The sequence below is a fragment of the Ostrinia furnacalis genome, unplaced genomic scaffold (genome assembly GCF_004193835.3).
Source record: "Ostrinia furnacalis isolate ACB-3 unplaced genomic scaffold, ASM419383v2 OfSCF2049, whole genome shotgun sequence".
Taxonomy (NCBI): domain Eukaryota; kingdom Metazoa; phylum Arthropoda; class Insecta; order Lepidoptera; family Crambidae; genus Ostrinia; species Ostrinia furnacalis.
This window is the reverse complement of record NW_021132288.1, coordinates 139,932-157,511: the sequence shown is the minus strand read 5'-3', so window position 1 is coordinate 157,511 and position 17,580 is coordinate 139,932. Positions and strand designations below refer to the sequence as shown.

At 37.8% G+C, this 17,580-nt stretch overlaps 1 protein-coding gene across 1 annotated transcript in view; it reads right to left on the bottom strand.

Annotated features, from left to right (window-relative positions):
* Window positions 1-17,580, bottom strand: part of LOC114354455 (uncharacterized) — a 103,782-nt gene that overhangs the window by 21,523 nt on the left and 64,679 nt on the right. The gene's annotated exons all lie outside the window — the stretch shown is intronic.

Genomic DNA, 17,580 nt, shown 5'->3' with positions numbered 1-17,580 from the left:
ATGTTACGAGAAAACAATCATATGCCGATTGTCATTGAATATACACGTTGCCTCCGAAAGTATTAGGGAGACGACTATAATAGGTTTATCATGCGATTATTAGTTAGTTAAGTTTTTAAATTAACCATTTACCAACTTCTTGAATAAATAAGTGAGACAAATGACTGATATTAGAGTTTCTAATACTTACACTAAATGTATTTTAAAGCTATAATTAAAATACATTTAGTACTAGGTACTATGTAAAAATTACGTAACTTTTGGGGCTCAAGAACAAAATTTGAACTTTGGCATTTTTTTTCCATTTTTATTATTGTTTCGCCAGGATAATCTGTCTTCTGAGTGACAACAGATAAACAAATATGGTGGGTGTCCTAAGCCTATGTGGGCTGACGAATTTTTAAAACTGAAATACGTGTAAGTATCATAATTTATAATTTTCTAAATAAAACTCATTATATTATTTTATGATGTAAATTGAAATATAAGATTATCTTTTATTATAGAGCCCGACGCTACGACCATATTTTGAATTATTGAAGGAATTTTGATATGGTTTGTACTAATGAATAGAACACGTATGTATGGAAGTAATTANGTAGTCTTTTTGTTTTAGTCGATATTTTCAATCCCCTAGTTATCCACTTAGGTTTTGATGAATTTGTATTTATTTTTAATTTTATTTTTGGAAAACAGGACTTAAACAATAATCCAAAGGTTTGGTGAAAATTGTCAAAAGCTTTATTTATATCATTTTCCTCTAAAACCTCTGTGAATGATAAGGATTTAAGATAATCGCAAAACTTGTTAATATTTTCAGTACTGTATTCTCTCTTATAAACAAATTTGCAGTTTGCCTTTGGCTGTTTCTTTATTGGAAATGATAACATCTGAGCCGTGTTATGGTCAGATAAGTGCAATGGTAACAAAGTTCCTTTCGCCTTTTTTACAGAACTTATTACGTGATCTAGGCAGCTATTTCCCCGTGTCGGCTCGTCTATATGGGTGGTCAGGTTATAACTTGCAACTATGTCGTGGAGATATTGAGATGCTTTGGTCTTTTCTAAGGTATTGATGTTAAAATCCCCTGTAGTAATGATTTTGTGGTTTTCAAATTTATTTGTTAGTTCATGTATTACCATTTCCAGTTTTGTCAAAAAGAAGTTGGCATATTTTTTGTGTGACGTATATACGCAGACAATAATTATCCTATAAAAGGTCAAGTTAACCACACAAAACTCAAACATTGTAGGCACGGTGTTAACTTGACATGAGTGTACTTCTTTATGGTGTAGCCCCTTTTTGAGAAAAATACAGGAACCCCCGCGCTTAGAGTGTCTAGAGTAGTTTGCTGCTAATTTATGGTTTGAGAGTTTCAAAGATTTTTCTTCCCCCCTTTTAATAAAAGTTTCTGTTAGGCATAATACATCCGGGTCAATACCCTTTTCTATAAGTTCCCTCAATGTCAATTCTAATATATCTATTTTAGATGAAAACCCCTGGATATTTTGATGAATTAGAACGAAGAGGCCAGTCTTTGGTGAGGTGGGATTGGTGTTAGAACTGCCTATGTGATTGTCTCTGTTGGTCACGAAAAAACGGACCGTCATCTGGCATTTGGGTCTCTACAATATGTTTAGTAGGCCTGAAATAATCAAAGATAGATGATTGTTTATATTTAATTTTGGGCCAGATATGTTTTGTTGATGACAGTACTGTTGATTTGGTGTTTTGTTTATTATTTGTTTTGATGGTATTCCTTCTTGTCCTATTAGAATTGTGTATATGTCGCTTTATAAAATTTATGTCCAAAAACTTGCTTTCATAATCCAGAGAGTCAATTAGAATATTAATATTATTGCACAAATTATACGATGCCTTATGATAGTATACTACATTATTTTTTAAAAAATGACAATTATNGACCTTATTGTCAGTCCGCCCATGGCCGCGACACGCGCGTTCATTCTGTGTTGTTTTGGCTGGATATTGTTGTAATTACTGTAACCAAGTACTGTATGTGTTATGTTTCGACGTGTTTAAGACAATATACGTTGTTTTGTGATACGATTCGTGCCTTTGAACTCATTAACGACCCCGAGACCCAACTTAACAAGTTTACAAAAATAAATAAATATACAGTCTACCTGAAGAAAATACTAGTGTTTTGTTGTAGAAGTTGCTTCAAGATGTAAATAATAATCCATAGTGATCTATCAACGCACAGCCCAAACCACTGGACGGATCGCGCTGAAATTTGGCATGCAGGTAGATGTTATGAAAGGATTTTACGAAACTCCAGTACTAAGGGGGTAAAACGGGATCCAAGCGTACAAAGTCGCGGGCGGCCGCTAGTTTTATATAAAACTAATTAGCTACTTATCCATGTACCCACCATCAATATATTATTTTTAGTTAAGATTTGTTAGAAACCTTTCCTCTTAAACAAGTTACAAAATGTGACGTTTTTAATTCCAACAAAATGACTTCGCTTCGGCATTATTTTTATCTATCTAGTTATTTTGCTCCGTGAAGTGATTTCGAAGATAAACTTACGTTGGGTTTATTTTTATGTGACAGGAGGAAAACGAGCAGACGGATCACCTGATGGTAAGTGATTACCGTCGCCCATAGACACCGCAGACCCAGGGGCGTTGCACTGGGTTGCACCATCTTACTTTAACTTTAACAAACGTCAAAAATCTGTCAAACTATACGTCGGTGTTACCACCTAATGGTGCAACTCAGCCATACTTTCTGCAATAATTTGCTTTTGCCAAATAAATATTTTCCATCTTCTTTTCATAGAGGAACTGCGTCTTTTGTAGGTAATTCTCCTATCACCAAGGACTTCTTGACAATGTCATAGGTGACTTGCATTTTAATGGCCGCGAGTTTCGTGTCATGAAATTAAAATTATAACGGAAGCAGGAAAAGTAACTAAAGATCGTTAATGGCGTCGATTTTAATGATAATAGTAATAAAAATTATATTACTTGTTCATTATAATGTAATAATTTAACATCATGNTTCACCTACAAGTTTTGTCTCTTTCCATCGCGTGCCTCTGAACTCTTCTTACGCTGTTAGGGTTGCTGTCTAGTAGTGTCTAGTAAAAAAATAATTAATCTTCTTATTTGTAATGAGGTACGTATGTAGGTAAGTACGCATTGATTATGGAAAACCTTGGGAGAGGCCTTTGTCCAGCAGTGGACGTCATTTTTGGCTGAAACGAACGAACGCATTCTGAGCAGTAGTCATGGTAGGTTAGGTTCCTATACTATCCTAAGAATTATTGATTATCTACATGGCCAACATACCTTTCAGCATCTTTGGGAAGCGAAAAAAAAGGTTAAATCCGGTAGATTTCTTTTCGAATTTAAACACCCGAACGCCGCACAATAATATTTCTTTCATTTCTTTCATAAAGATGTCCATTTTTAAATAATACTTCGATCATAGAATTAGGTACTACAACGCACGCCAGCGTCCTGACGGGCGCGCGCGTGACACTCGACTGATATAATACCCGCCGGCGGGGCGCTTCGCTGTAGGTAATTATCGGATGTACCGCGCGGAGTGAGCCAGGCCTGGTGATATTTAGTTAGCAGACGCTTAAGGGACTGATGGTGAAAACGGGCATACGTCTATTAGTTTCGACGTAATTGTTGAACAAAGATACCCCTTCCCAGCGGTTTCCATAGTAATCGTAATAGGTAGTGTGCGCTAAGCATTGCAAGGGACAGCACGCGTCGCGGTGCTCCCAAAATTTCGAGTTCAACTGTGCGATATTCTCACCTTTGCTACCAGTTAAGTTAGACCGTTAATAGCGTGTACTCATAAAATAAACCACACGGCCAAATAAAAAGTGAAAGTTCGCCGTTCGCCGCTGGCCAGCCGCTGCGAGTGATGTGACGCCCCCCGCTTACTTCTTGTGCGAGTGAGACAAGCTCTGATTTTAAAATAATTCGTCGCTCTCTAACAACAGCGCAAGATTACAACTCGGACGAGGCAGCGCCAGGCCTGGCTCACTCCGCGCNTCAAGTCATTTTTAATGTTCACCACACGCTAACCAGTGTTTATAGCCCTTAAACAGCCGATCATTATAACCGAGGTCCAAAGCATCGTTTAACCGGCGTCGTTTAGTACCATTTGTTGGACACATGGCATTTTTCTATGAGTTTGGCTGCAACAGATGCATCATTGTTTCGAATTTCGCTGGTTTTGAGAATAGATAAACAAACATGCAGTAAATGTTCAATGCATTAATTGATAACTATAAAGATCACTACAAGCCTTCTTGAAAATCTTGAAATTCTTAAAGATATAAAAGTCCAGACCAAGGCGACCTAGAGGCTAGATGACAAAATTTCAATTATTTGTCCGCCAGACAGATAATTAGAAAATATTAAACTCAAAAATATTACCTTATCTCTTTTTTTTTCACAGTGCTACATCGAGTTGGGCGCGTTACGTCACGCCTATGTAGATTTTTTACTCAACAATGACATTTCATCTCAATATAATACTGTAATTATTCAATTATGAAAAAATACGCGTCCAATTTTTTTTTATTATCTGTCTGACGGACTAAATAGAATTTCGATTTCATTACCCAGTTATCATCCCAATTCACAGCAAACAAACATAACATCAACACCCTCTATGATCAACACGGAGAATAAAATTAGCACGAGTGACATTTGACTTGACAGTAACAGCGCCGCGTGACGTTATTACGCGTCCAAATTGAACACTACAGGCTAGCTTAATGATCCTAATGCTTTCTCGAACTTCTCAAGTTGAAAGTGTTTTATATTATGCTACTAAATGTAAATGTCACCAAAACTCGTGTTGACTAAATATAACGACGTGACTTCGCTATTGAGTAAACTTATAGCATTCATTCATTCACTCCTGAACGGATGGTGATTCCCCGATTTACTAATCACGGTTAAAATATTCGTGGTGAACAGCGAATAGTTAACCAGCTGCGTAACCGACGTTTAAAAATTAATCGGCCGATTATTCAAACATTGTTTAAATGACAGTTGGTGAACTCGGCCCTAAGTCTACGAACTACAATTTAACCGGGCGGGTAATATTGCAAACATGGCTATTTGTGCGGGCTGTACGAAGATAATAAGACCTAATCAACACAACATTAAATGCACAAAATGCTCGAGTACTTTCCACTCGCAATGTGTAAACCTACAAGACGCAAAAAAGCTCTCAGATGAGGCAAGAGCTAACTGGCTTTGCCCACTATGCCAATCGAAAGCGCCTAGATCTGATAATACAAACACACCGATTCGGGCGTCCGCTTCCTGCGGCGACGACTGCACCACTATTACACAGTGAGACGCTCCCGGTAGGACGGACAATGAGAGCTCCCCTTTAACCGCCAGCGACTCAAACTCACTGAGTACATTAGCATCGGAGATGAGACTCCTTCGGGAAGCCGTTTGCGATATAAAAGCTCAAATGACATCACTGGCTGAACACATCACCAAATGTAACACCCGGCTTGACGAGTATGAAAATAAACTGATTGCGACGGAAGAACGATTGCACGTCCTAGAGGAGCAATCAGTAACTANAGTAACAATCAATTCACTACAAAACACCATCACTATCCTGCGGGAACAGCAGCGCTCTCAAGCACAGGCATCGCTGAGGAATGAAGTCGAAATATTAGGAATTAACGAAATCACAAACGAAAACCCTGTACATATCGCACTAGTGATATATCTCAAAAAATCGGCTTTCCACTCAACGACGCGGACCTGGACTTCGCCAAGCGTGTAGGGCCCCTCCGTCGGAGTAAGGATGACCCCTCGACTGGCGACTCCACAGGGGATCAACCACGCCCACTGGTGGTTAGATTCCTGCGCCGACATCAACGCGATGAATTCCTGAAAGTGGCTAAAACCAAACGCAAACTCACCTGCTCAGACATCGAGATACCTGGCACCCCACGATTTCTTTACTTCAACGAACGTCTTACTCATGAAAACCGGCAGTTATTTCGCTCAGCCCGCCACCGTTGCAAGGGATCGGGCTTTAAATACTGCTGGACTAAGACCGGCACTGTCTACATCCGCAAACAAGATGGCAAACCAGCGATCGCAATCAAAACAATGGAGGACCTACTTCGCCATGTCAACCCCATCGACTAACCCCGCTAAGTACCACGGTCCTGCTGTAATTAACACAAATGCTCCCTGGCTCTGTAACGTATTGTATAATTTGCATAAATCGATTTTCTCACTTCTGTTATCCTTAGTGATAACGATAATAATGATAATGCTTAAACTTAGTCACTTACTTCATATGAAAAAAATACTTTTGTCTCACTCTGGTTCACTTAAACTACACACACTTCTCACCAACGTTCTCACAATTACATTCAACAGTATGTGCACACTAAACTCATGCTTTNATGACGAAGAATGACACGTTCGTTTTCATACTTTTCATTCTATTTAGGTATTTGACATGCGGTATCTATTATTTAAATCTATGCGCGGAAACGTCACGAAATCTGAATCTTCATTGACCGCCGAACCCCCTATAGTGAAAAATACAATTTGTGACCACATTGAAAAACCTTGCTATTGTGGAAATTGTTTTTTATTCTCTTAATTTTTCACAGATCATACATACCTACTGATAAACTCTATTTTTCTTTTTATGAATCTCTAATCAATTGTATCTTAAAAGTATTATATTATGACATATATACATACCTACTCTGGCTCTGTAACGTATTGTATAATTTGCATAAATCGATTTTCTCACTTCTATTATCCTTAGTGATAACTGTAATAGTGATAATGCTTAAACTTAGTCACTTTCCTCATATGAAAAAAATACTTCTGTTTCATTCTGGTTCACTTAAACAACACACACTTCTCACCAACGTTCTCACAAATACATTCAACAGTATGTGCATACTAAACTCATGCCATNCATGCTTTCGTACCTGCGAAATGACTAACAAATCTCTGAAATATAAACCATATCAATTTCTAGTCTATAAAGATGGTTTCAGTTAGTTTATCTAATGACATTGACGAGACCATAACAATAGATTGTCATTCGCATAGTACCATGGAATCCTGTAAAAACTTCTTCGACTCAGAGACATACAATTTTAAAATAATATCACTAAACATAAGAAGCTTACAGCATAATTTTGATGACTTTTCCGTTGCACTAAAACGTCTTGACTCAAGCATAGACGTCATTGTTCTGACGGAGTGCTGGTTGTCGGAGGCTTCAATTATAGACGTACTACCCGACTACAACTCCTACCGCTCAGTGAAACAACTAAATAAAAATGGCGGTATCGTAATCTATGTGAAAAACTCCCATGCTAACTGCACAGTTTCCAATGTAACTCTTGATGATGCCGACTGTCTACTAGTATCTATAAACAGTTTAATAACAGTTTTGGGAATATATCGCTCCCCTTCAATCTTATCGCTGGACGCCTTCTTAAGCTCTCTTGATGGGCTACTGCTTCACCTGCACAGCAGCTCCTGTCTGGTGGTTGCCGGAGATATGAATATTGATATTTGTAACTCCTTAAATAGTCAACTCCCGGAATACATGTGTCTAATGGCCTCCCACGGCCTCCTTCCAGCCATTTCAGTACCGACTAGAGGCCAGGCCTGTTTAGACCACATATTCATTAAATCCCGTACAAGGTCGGTTGGCATGGTCTGTGAGACTTCTGTCACTGATCACTATACTGTTCTAGCCGGTATAACGTTGTCGAATCATAGATACAAAAGCAAGCAGCGACGACGGCTAAAAACAGATATTGACGCTGCTGCCTCTGAACTGGGTAGCACGGACTGGTCTGTGGTCATCAACGACGCAAACATAGAAAGTTCTCTCTCTAGTTTTTACAAAATAATTAACAATAGTATAAACACACACACAAAGGAGGTTCGCTTAAGCCGGAAAACTATAAATCTAAAGCCGTGGATAACGCCAGGCCTCATCAGGTGCATGCGACACCGCGATAAACTTCACCAAGATCACAAATCTTCCCCTGATGATATATCACGTCGAATAGTTTACACTAGGTATAGGAACTTCTGCACCAATCTTTTACGTAAATTAAAAGCTGAATATAACGGTCGACTAATTGCTGAGAACAAAGATAACCCAAAGAAACTTTGGAAGTCTATTAAGAGCATTTGCCAACCATCTCCCCGAAATAATGATGCAGAAGAGTTGCTAGAATCACATGGTGATACAAACTCTTCATTAGACCACTGCAACCACTACTTCTCATAAGTTGTAAATAAATTAGCTAATCACATCTTATCTTAGACACGGGAAACTGAGGAATCCTTAATAAATTCTTATAGATCTCGCACCTCTATTGCTCACTCTCTGTATCTATCTCCGACTGATATGGACGAAATAATCAGAATTATACAAAAACTCAATCAGGATAGTTCACCGGGTCTGGACAATCTGACCGTTCCCTTTTTGAAAAAGTCCCTGCCTTCTATTATTATTCCCCTTACTCACATCTTTAATCTAAGTCTTGAGTCTGGTATATTTCCAAATAATTGGAAAAACGCCGCCATATCACCCATTTTTAAATGTGGTTCGAAAAAAGCACCAGATAATTATCGTCCAATAGCCCTCCTAAGCACTCTTTCTAAGGTTCTTGAAAAGATAGTTAGTAACCGCTTAGTACCATTCCTGGAAACAAACAACATCATTTCCGATGGTCAGTTCGGTTTCAGAAAGCACAAATCGACTGAGGACGCGGTGACACTTCTCACAAATTTAGTATCTGCCCACGTTGATGGTGGCAGGTGTTGCCTAGCGGTATTCATCGACCTTGCTAAGGCATTTGACACTGTGTCAGTAGGCCTGCTCTTAAAAAAGCTGAAATCTGTCGGGGTACGAGGAGTCTCGCACAACTGGTTGAAGAGTTACCTAACAAACCGTAGGCAACGTGTAAAAATTGGTGGTCAGTTAAGTCCGGAGCGTCCCATCGACTTTGGAGTTCCTCAGGGTAGCGTCCTTGGGCCTATTCTCTTCAATCTTTATCTGAACGACATACTTAAACTGCAATTGAAAAACGCTAACTTCATAGCCTATGCAGATGACACAGCTATCTTGTTTCACAGCGACGACTGGAAGAGCGTTTACGCTATTGCTGAGGAGGGTCTCTCCGAGGTAGCAAAGGCTTTCAATAATAACTTACTTACTATGAATGTCACAAAAACCAAATACTTGGCCTTCTCAAAAACCATTGTGGCTAGCCCACCTGCCTCTTTGACCCTCCGAGTGCATAGCTGTTCATTGGGACAAAACTCAAACTGTTCTTGTGGCAACATTGATCGCACCTCTACAATGAAGTACCTTGGAGTTACACTGGACGAAAACTTAACATACAAAACGCATATATCGATACTCTCGGGCCGGGTAAGGAAACTAATCTTTGTTATGAAAAGACTCAGAGACTGTTCCCCGCCAGACATTCTTAAAACAGTATATATCTCCCTGTGTCAATCAATCATACAATACTGTATTGCTGTGTGGGGCAGTGCTGGTAAAACCTTCTTCATCCAGCTGGAGCGAGCTCAACGTGCTCTCATCAAGGTCGCACTGAAGAAACCCTTCCGTTTTCCCACAGACGACCTTTACAGGGAATTTGGCGTACTACGGGTAAGACAATTATTTGTCTTATGTGCTATGATCACACACACACACACACACACACACACACACACACACACACACACCAGATATATAGTTAATAAGTTGAAATTAATTAAATTAAGCATAGTAATATGTTTTAAAATACTGCATGCAATCTGTAACTTGCTCAATTTCCAAGAACGCCCGTTTTGATAACTGCACTCTTTGAAACCCAAGATACAAGCTATACTGCTTAGTTTGGGTCTCACTGGCAAATTTTTAAAATAATAGGTTAATAACTAGTGCATAGTTTAAGTACATTGTTATTTTAGTCTAGAATATGTATATCTTTTGGAAATAAAATATTTATTATTATCTCCTTTATTAATCTTTCTTTCTTATTTTTAATTTTTTCTTTTTACAATGTAATTATCAAAAAATAAAAATACATTATAAAAACAAAAATCTTATTTCAAAATTTATTATTATTATTATTATTACTTATAAATAAGTAAAGTAGTTTTATTACTTACATACATAGTATTTATTAGTTATGCAAATATTTCAAAGAATGCGCCCAATTTACGTAAGACAATAGTAGTCAAAACTGTACAAAATTTTAGTTTTCTTACCACATTTACGGCTATTTCTCATCCTAAAGTGTAGGTAGGTATGCGTTATGAGCAAGATTTTTGAATCGGGGGACAAAACATCTATTAACTATAACTATATTCTGTCACCTATTATTGGTACTACATATTTGATAGAATTTACGAAGCACTTTCAGGATCAGTAACTAGTTTTTTGATATCTTGTAGTCTAGAAATAACCGAGTGAGATCACTTATCGTTTCCACCCTGTATACCACGAACTGCGCGATTTGGGACATCTTTTTTATTGCATTACTAGCTTTTGCACGTGGCTTCACATGCGTGAAATTCAGTTTCACAGATCGTCGTAAATTATAGCCTATAATACTTATAGCCTGACCAGGAACATAAAAACCCTGGCATAGAGGCGCGTCAATTGCATTTGATAGTGCAACACTGAGTACAGTCGTACCTGTGTTAAGTCAATAGGCTAAAACTTTATGTATCAGGATTTAGGATTACGGGCTAATTTGATATTTACATAAATTAACAAAAAAAAATTATTATAGGTAACCTGGTTTAAATAAATTAAATGAAACCATCAATCGAGCTAGTAGGATTTATTTTATTATTCATCAATAATCAAATTCAGTACTTGAATATTCAACTGCAATGTCTGCTCATGAACGCTTGAAACTCAGTACTTCTTTCCCAATTCCATAAAATTCAACACTTAGAAAGTGACAAAAAAAAATAAAATAGGTAGTTGAAACAAATCACAGTTAATTTTCATAGTGGACTGTACTATACGATAAACATGTCAGTCAATTTGACAACCTTTGTCGGAAACATTATTCAATGAAAATATTGTCCGAACTCTTAGTATTTCTCTTCGACAAATACTTTAACACATTGTGAACCACTTTTCTTTCACGACTATAAAAATATTTTTGCAATTTAATTCATAAAACCAATTGCGCACATTTAAAATAAAGTTTGTTTACACTTTGACAGCAATAGACTGACATGCAAGGTGACATGTCAATGAAGTTTTCAGTTACTGTTGCCATTAAAAAAAATTAGTACCATTCGTTTTCCGCAACATGGCGAGGGTTTTTATGTTCCTGGTCAGGCTATACATATATTATTCTGGGTTATAAACAATAATACTGTAAAGTTTCATCAAAACCCGTTCAGCAGTTTTTGCGTGAAAGAGTAACAAACATCCAGACATCCATACAAACTTTCACATCTATATATATAAAAGAAAGTCGTGCTAGTTACTCCACTTATAACTCAAGAACGGCTGAACCGATTTAGCTGAAAATTGTCAGGGAGGTAGTTCAGAGCCAGGAGAAGGACATAGGATACTTTTTATCCCGTTCGAAATTTAAAAAAAAGTCTGCTTATTTATTGCCAATATTGCCATTAAGGCGGAACAAAGTTCGCCGGGTCAGCTTCCCGTTCGAAATTTAAAAAAAAGTCTGCTTATTTATTGCCAATATTGCCATTAAGGCGGAACAAAGTTCGCCGGGTCAGCTAGTCTATATATATAAAAGTCCTTCTCCTGGCTCTGAACTACCTCCCTGACAATTTTCAGCTAAATCGGTTCAGCCGTTCTTGAGTTATAAGTGGAGTAACTAACACGATATATTAGTAGATAATATTAGTAGGACCAATAAAATTGTCCAATAATTATATTATTATGTCAACCATACCAACTATAGACTAAATTAAATTCTTTAAAAAAATGTCATACATTAATTACATTTTATTTTTTTACTGGTTATTTTCTACTTCAGTGTACTTCGGTACAACAAATTTCAACCGGTTCGTGTGTAAAGTTAAGAAGGTCGTCGATAAGTATGAATCCGTCGCTTTTTTGTATGCATTCGAATTTGGTCGGATAACCAGCCGGTATTTTTGTCATAAGTATTTCAAAATTATTCAAAAAGTGTAGTTTTTTAAATTATTTAAATCACTACAGTTAATTAATATTTCTAAATATTACGATTTTCCATTAAAGAAGAATAACAGTGCTGTTGGAACAATAAACCTTGATTTAAACGATGATCGACCGAGCGTGTATAGAAATACGCGTGTGCTCACAGGCGCGTCACGGCGCGTGGCGGTCCTGACTGATTTGCAACTTGAAGTTGTCGCGCGCTGTAGGTAATTATCTCGGCCGGCATAGGCGAGTGACGGAGGCCTGGTAAAACTACTAATGGCGGACTAAACTATAAATTGCAGACGAATTTTTTCATATAAGTTCCTATTTATCGACGTACCCAACGTTTGAGTAATCGCATCTGAGCCACAAGTATTTTCTTCTGCAATTTGAGGTTAATGTGCCGGTTTTTGTTTTAGATTAACTAAGTGCTCGTTAAAGTTTCACCAGCTTCAACCAGGTAGGGTAGTGACTGTTTGGTTCCAAACCCACTACACAGGTAGGAATACGTGAGCTTTTTTCGAAAACTCTTCCCTCCAGCGTTTCTTTGTGTGTAGTTAAGCGACCGTGAAGCGATTTCGATGTCATTTTTTGCCACGTCTAGGGAAGCAGGAGTTACAAGTCAGTAGCCATCGTGCCGGTTCATCGCATTTTGTCGTTTGCGATCGGGCCGCATTGGGTTCTAAAGACGACTTATGTATAAAGTAGTGAACCCATCTAGAGGTTAAGTACGCCACCGCGGTGGCAGACTATAGACTGCTGAGCAATTAGCCTACGGCGGGCTTCTCTGTGCAAGCTCAATCAGGGGAACATTTTGCGGGATCTATAAGGACGATTGTGCATTGTACCTATATTCGAGAATTTCGGTCTCATACCTATTGCACCCTATTGTTTGTTGGGATATCTATTGGAATTCTGATTTCGAAAGACATTCCCTTCGGGTCTGATGCAGTAGAGTAGAAGAAAGAAGATTACTATGATTGATTGCTCATACAACATTATGCTACTGTTACTTTGAAGAGGCATATTTTCTAAAATTCGTTTTCATGTACTACTGCGTAATCGTTTTAAGGTCCTTCGGCAGGCTCACACCCCGGTAATGAGACATTATTACGAACGTACCTATTGATTAATTATTATGAATGTTATTACGGCTTTTGGATCATACCCCAAAAGGTCATTGACCGCTATATTCATAAATCGTTAATTTGAAAAGCATCGCCTGAGTTAAACCTGTGGTATTTTGGATGGTAAACACATTTTTGAAATGTTTGATCGAATAAATTATATTTGACTTGTAAAAAATATAAATTGCTTGTCCGACCGAAGTTCGGCTTAGGATCTGAGCCCGGGATCAAAGGTTAACAGCCGAATCGTGTATAACTCCGTTTATTAATGAACAAACGGCCCGACTCGGCTTTGTGTGTGTGCTTAATTATATCACAAACCTTCGTCACAGATCAGTTTGAAAGTTGTATGAATACCCCTTTAGTAAATTTCAAGATAACGAGTATTACAGACAAAAGAAACAGAAAAATCTAACTGCATAAGACTTCAATTTATTGCAAGCATACGTGTACGAGTAAGTTTCATTATATAATTCAAAAAGTTTCCTACATCAGTATTCGCAGGCGCCACTCCTGTTATACCTATACATACTAGATATTGTTATAGCGCACTGTTCAACTTAACACGCCTGACTTCACTCCGCCTTATCCCTATAGGATAAACTATCACAAAGCAATAAATTTCGCGTGTCTGTGTAGTTCGAACTTTAGCTATACATAGATGTGCAGTGACGCAGGAGAAAAGATATCTTGCGAAAAATATTTTCCCCAGATTTTCGAGTACATTGACGTTTTATGGAGACTCCATTGGCTTTGAAGTAGCCCAATGAGTTCGTAAAATTTGATTATATTGATACTTTTACGCTCTTTATATTATTATCGCGATATTTATGATGTTCCTTGGATAATAAATGCGCCTGTTTTTAATCCAGTTGCATTCGTCTTGGCACCGAGCCCTGGCGCAGTAGAGACAATGCTTTGTTCTTTATGTGCCTTCACCACAAAAGGCATGAAAATATCATTCTAATACTTCTTCTTTAAATACGCCAAGATAACTCATTGTGGTCTTTTTGTATTGGACCATAAGAATGGACGTTATTCATTAGTATTAAATATACAACAAATAAATAAGACAAACTTTGCCCTGACCGTAACCTACTAACTAAGGCTGACAAGGCAACATACACAATCATGACAACTGTTATTTTTCATTGATGGTGTAATTAGTGGTTGGTTATTATTCACGTAATTTCATTTATACAATTTACTGTCAACAAACAATGCTAAAAAGGATGATTGATATAATTTAATCGTGTAAAAGCTTCTGAACGATCTTACGTGGTAAAGTACCAGGACAAACCTGGATGCGGACAGTGCAGGACCGGTCGTTCTGGAAAGACTTGGTCTCTGTCCACAAATGGACGTACTTTGGTTGAAACGGGTTGAAACGAACGGATACAGTTTATCCACTTAAGTCGGGTAAAGCACGAAGTTGAGGCAAATAACCGATTATCCGGCGAGCAGACACAATGGCGACACTTACCGACGACGTACATGTGTGTGTGCACTTGTGCCGTGAGGAAGGAGGGCGCGTCGGCCGACACCTCGCAAGTATACTGGCCCTCCGCCACTTGAGGAGACGCTGGGATGATCGTCAGGCGTTCTCCATCTGTTTCTGTTATCTGGAATAAAATAAATACATCTTACTAATATCATAAATGCGAAAGTTTGTATAATTGTATGGATGTTCGGATGTTTGTTACTCTTTCACGCAAAAACTACTTTTTTGGATTTTGATGAAACTTTACAGTAATAATGTTTATAACCGAGAATAACATATAGGCTAAAATTCATGACGATCTGTGGCCCATGGACCTATCCATGCTGTGGCCAAATAAATTTCACACGGATGAGCCGCGGGCAAAAGCTAGTAAGTAATATGTTTGCAATGTCGTGACGTGTTTTGTGATGCGTGGGAGAAAAGATGAAAATATCACAATAATTTATGATTTACCTTAGGAAAATGAACAGTTTGAACTGCTATGGCCAGACGTATTGAAAAGCTGAATGGGGGTTGGAAATTTTATTTAAAGGTTAGACCAGACCAACGCGTGCACGATGACGATGGCGATGGCGACCAGACTGCGTGTATGAATTTGTAGCGATGAGTTCACATCAACGCGTCTTGTCATTGGTCGCGGCGATCTATGCAGCGTCTGCACGCAGCGATCAGCGATCATCGCGACATTTGTCACTGTGACGTTTCTGTTTTTTAAAATCGATGTAATAAATAGTAAGTAGGATCTGTTAAAAAGTTTTTACACAATTAAAAATGAATTATTAATCATAACATACCACTAGTCTAACCTACTTGAATAATAAAAAAGGTTTTAGAATAAAGTATCAATATCAGAATTTATTTTTATATAATAAACAAATTATTCTAGTTTTTTCGAGAACCTGCTTCTTCAACTTCATAAATAAAAATGGGGATATTATCTGCAGAACAAAATAATTGAGAATGTACATGTCTGCAGCTTTCTCAAAGGCCCTAGAGCAATTCTAAGTATCTACCTATGCCATAAATAAAAACCTAATTAGAGTCATCAAACGTCTCAGTCATTAATTTAGTGCCACTAGAAATACCTAGTTGACCAAAACTGATGTCTTTTTGTATTTTTGAGTTATTATTAAAGACAAAAAAGATATTTGAACTATTATGTACTCTGTGGTTTGGGTGCTTAATGTAATTCCTTTGCCTTAAAAAAAGTAAATGTCAAGATGACTGTTGCACCAAAAATGAAAATGAAAATTGATTTTGATAGATGTTTTGTTGAGTTCTGTGTAGTTTTGTGCGATTTAACGATAAGATAAAACAACAATTTTAAAAGGTAATGGGGGCAAATTTTTTCCCTCAAGGAAAAAGATGAATTGGTTAAAATCTTACTTGCCCACAAGGATACTGTACGAGCACGTCAGCATCGACCGCGACTAGCCGACTGGCCCATGAACCCTGAACGAACGTGCACCGTCGGCACTCTACACCGACGGCACATTGGACTGGACACATTGAATTGTGTACATTATGTAAACCTTGTATATAGCAATAGCATAACAGTAATAAACCAGATATCAACCCTCCGCGTTGTGTTTCATTTCCCCCACTGAGGCCAAGAAAGCCTTAGTGCAGTCCTCCTTCCTATCAAACCTTTCTATAAATCTAATTAAAAGGTATTGTTAGGGCTCAAGGGACTACAAACGAAGCCAGAAATACAGGGTGTCCCAAAAACAATGGATAACCCTGTAACCATCTATANCACCCTAACATACATAGTCAAATGCCATAGAATATTGAATTGAATTGAATGCCAATAACCGTCAATATATACTCGTACCTCTAGCTATTTTACTAAAATTGGTTCTGTGTGGGATTCGAAAAGGTAACCGCAAACTTGACGATCTCGAGCGTGAATCACCCATATGACTAATGAAATATTTCAAATAAAACTTTTGTTTTTAAGGTTCCATACTAAAAATGGTATTATTATATGGCGGGTGTTAGCCGTAATCTAAGAACGGTTGTAACAACGCAGTCAAAACACAAAACAGATGGTGTTTTGTGGCCGAAACGTCAAGCTGTAAGTAGACTCATCATCATCATCATCAACAGCCCTTTACAGTCCACTGCTGGACTATGAGCCTCCTCCACTATAGTGGAGGGTTTTGCCATAATCTCCACGCTTGGCAGGCGGGTTGGAGATCGCAGTTTAAAAGATTGATGTTTTTCAGAGAGCGCTGCTGCCCATTCTCAATTAAAATCATTTCTCAAGTAGACTCATGAATTACATAATAAATGTCGCCTAGAGTAGAAACCTTAGAAACCAGTAAAACTTTTTATTTTAGTTTTTACAACAATCAAGATTTGGACTCATAAATCAGCAACGGGAAAACCCCGATACCATAGCCAAGAAACTTATTAAAATTCATCTAACAATATCAAAGGGCAAATGTCTCTTAACGCGTTAGATTATTGTAATTCAGAATGTAATGTAAATTATTAATTGCAAACGAGAGTTATTGGTAATTAATAATTCTCACTGGAAACTATGACGTAGAGACTAGTAACGTGCCAAGATATGTGATTTCAGATTAATTGTATGTATTGTAATATACACCTACAATGAGAGCGACCTGTTAATAACTCTAACCGAGATTCCAGCTCTGTCAGTATGTGGGAAGGAATTTAATTTAATTAAAGGAGCTTTACTATGCCACAGCGTGCTATGGAGAGGGCTATGCT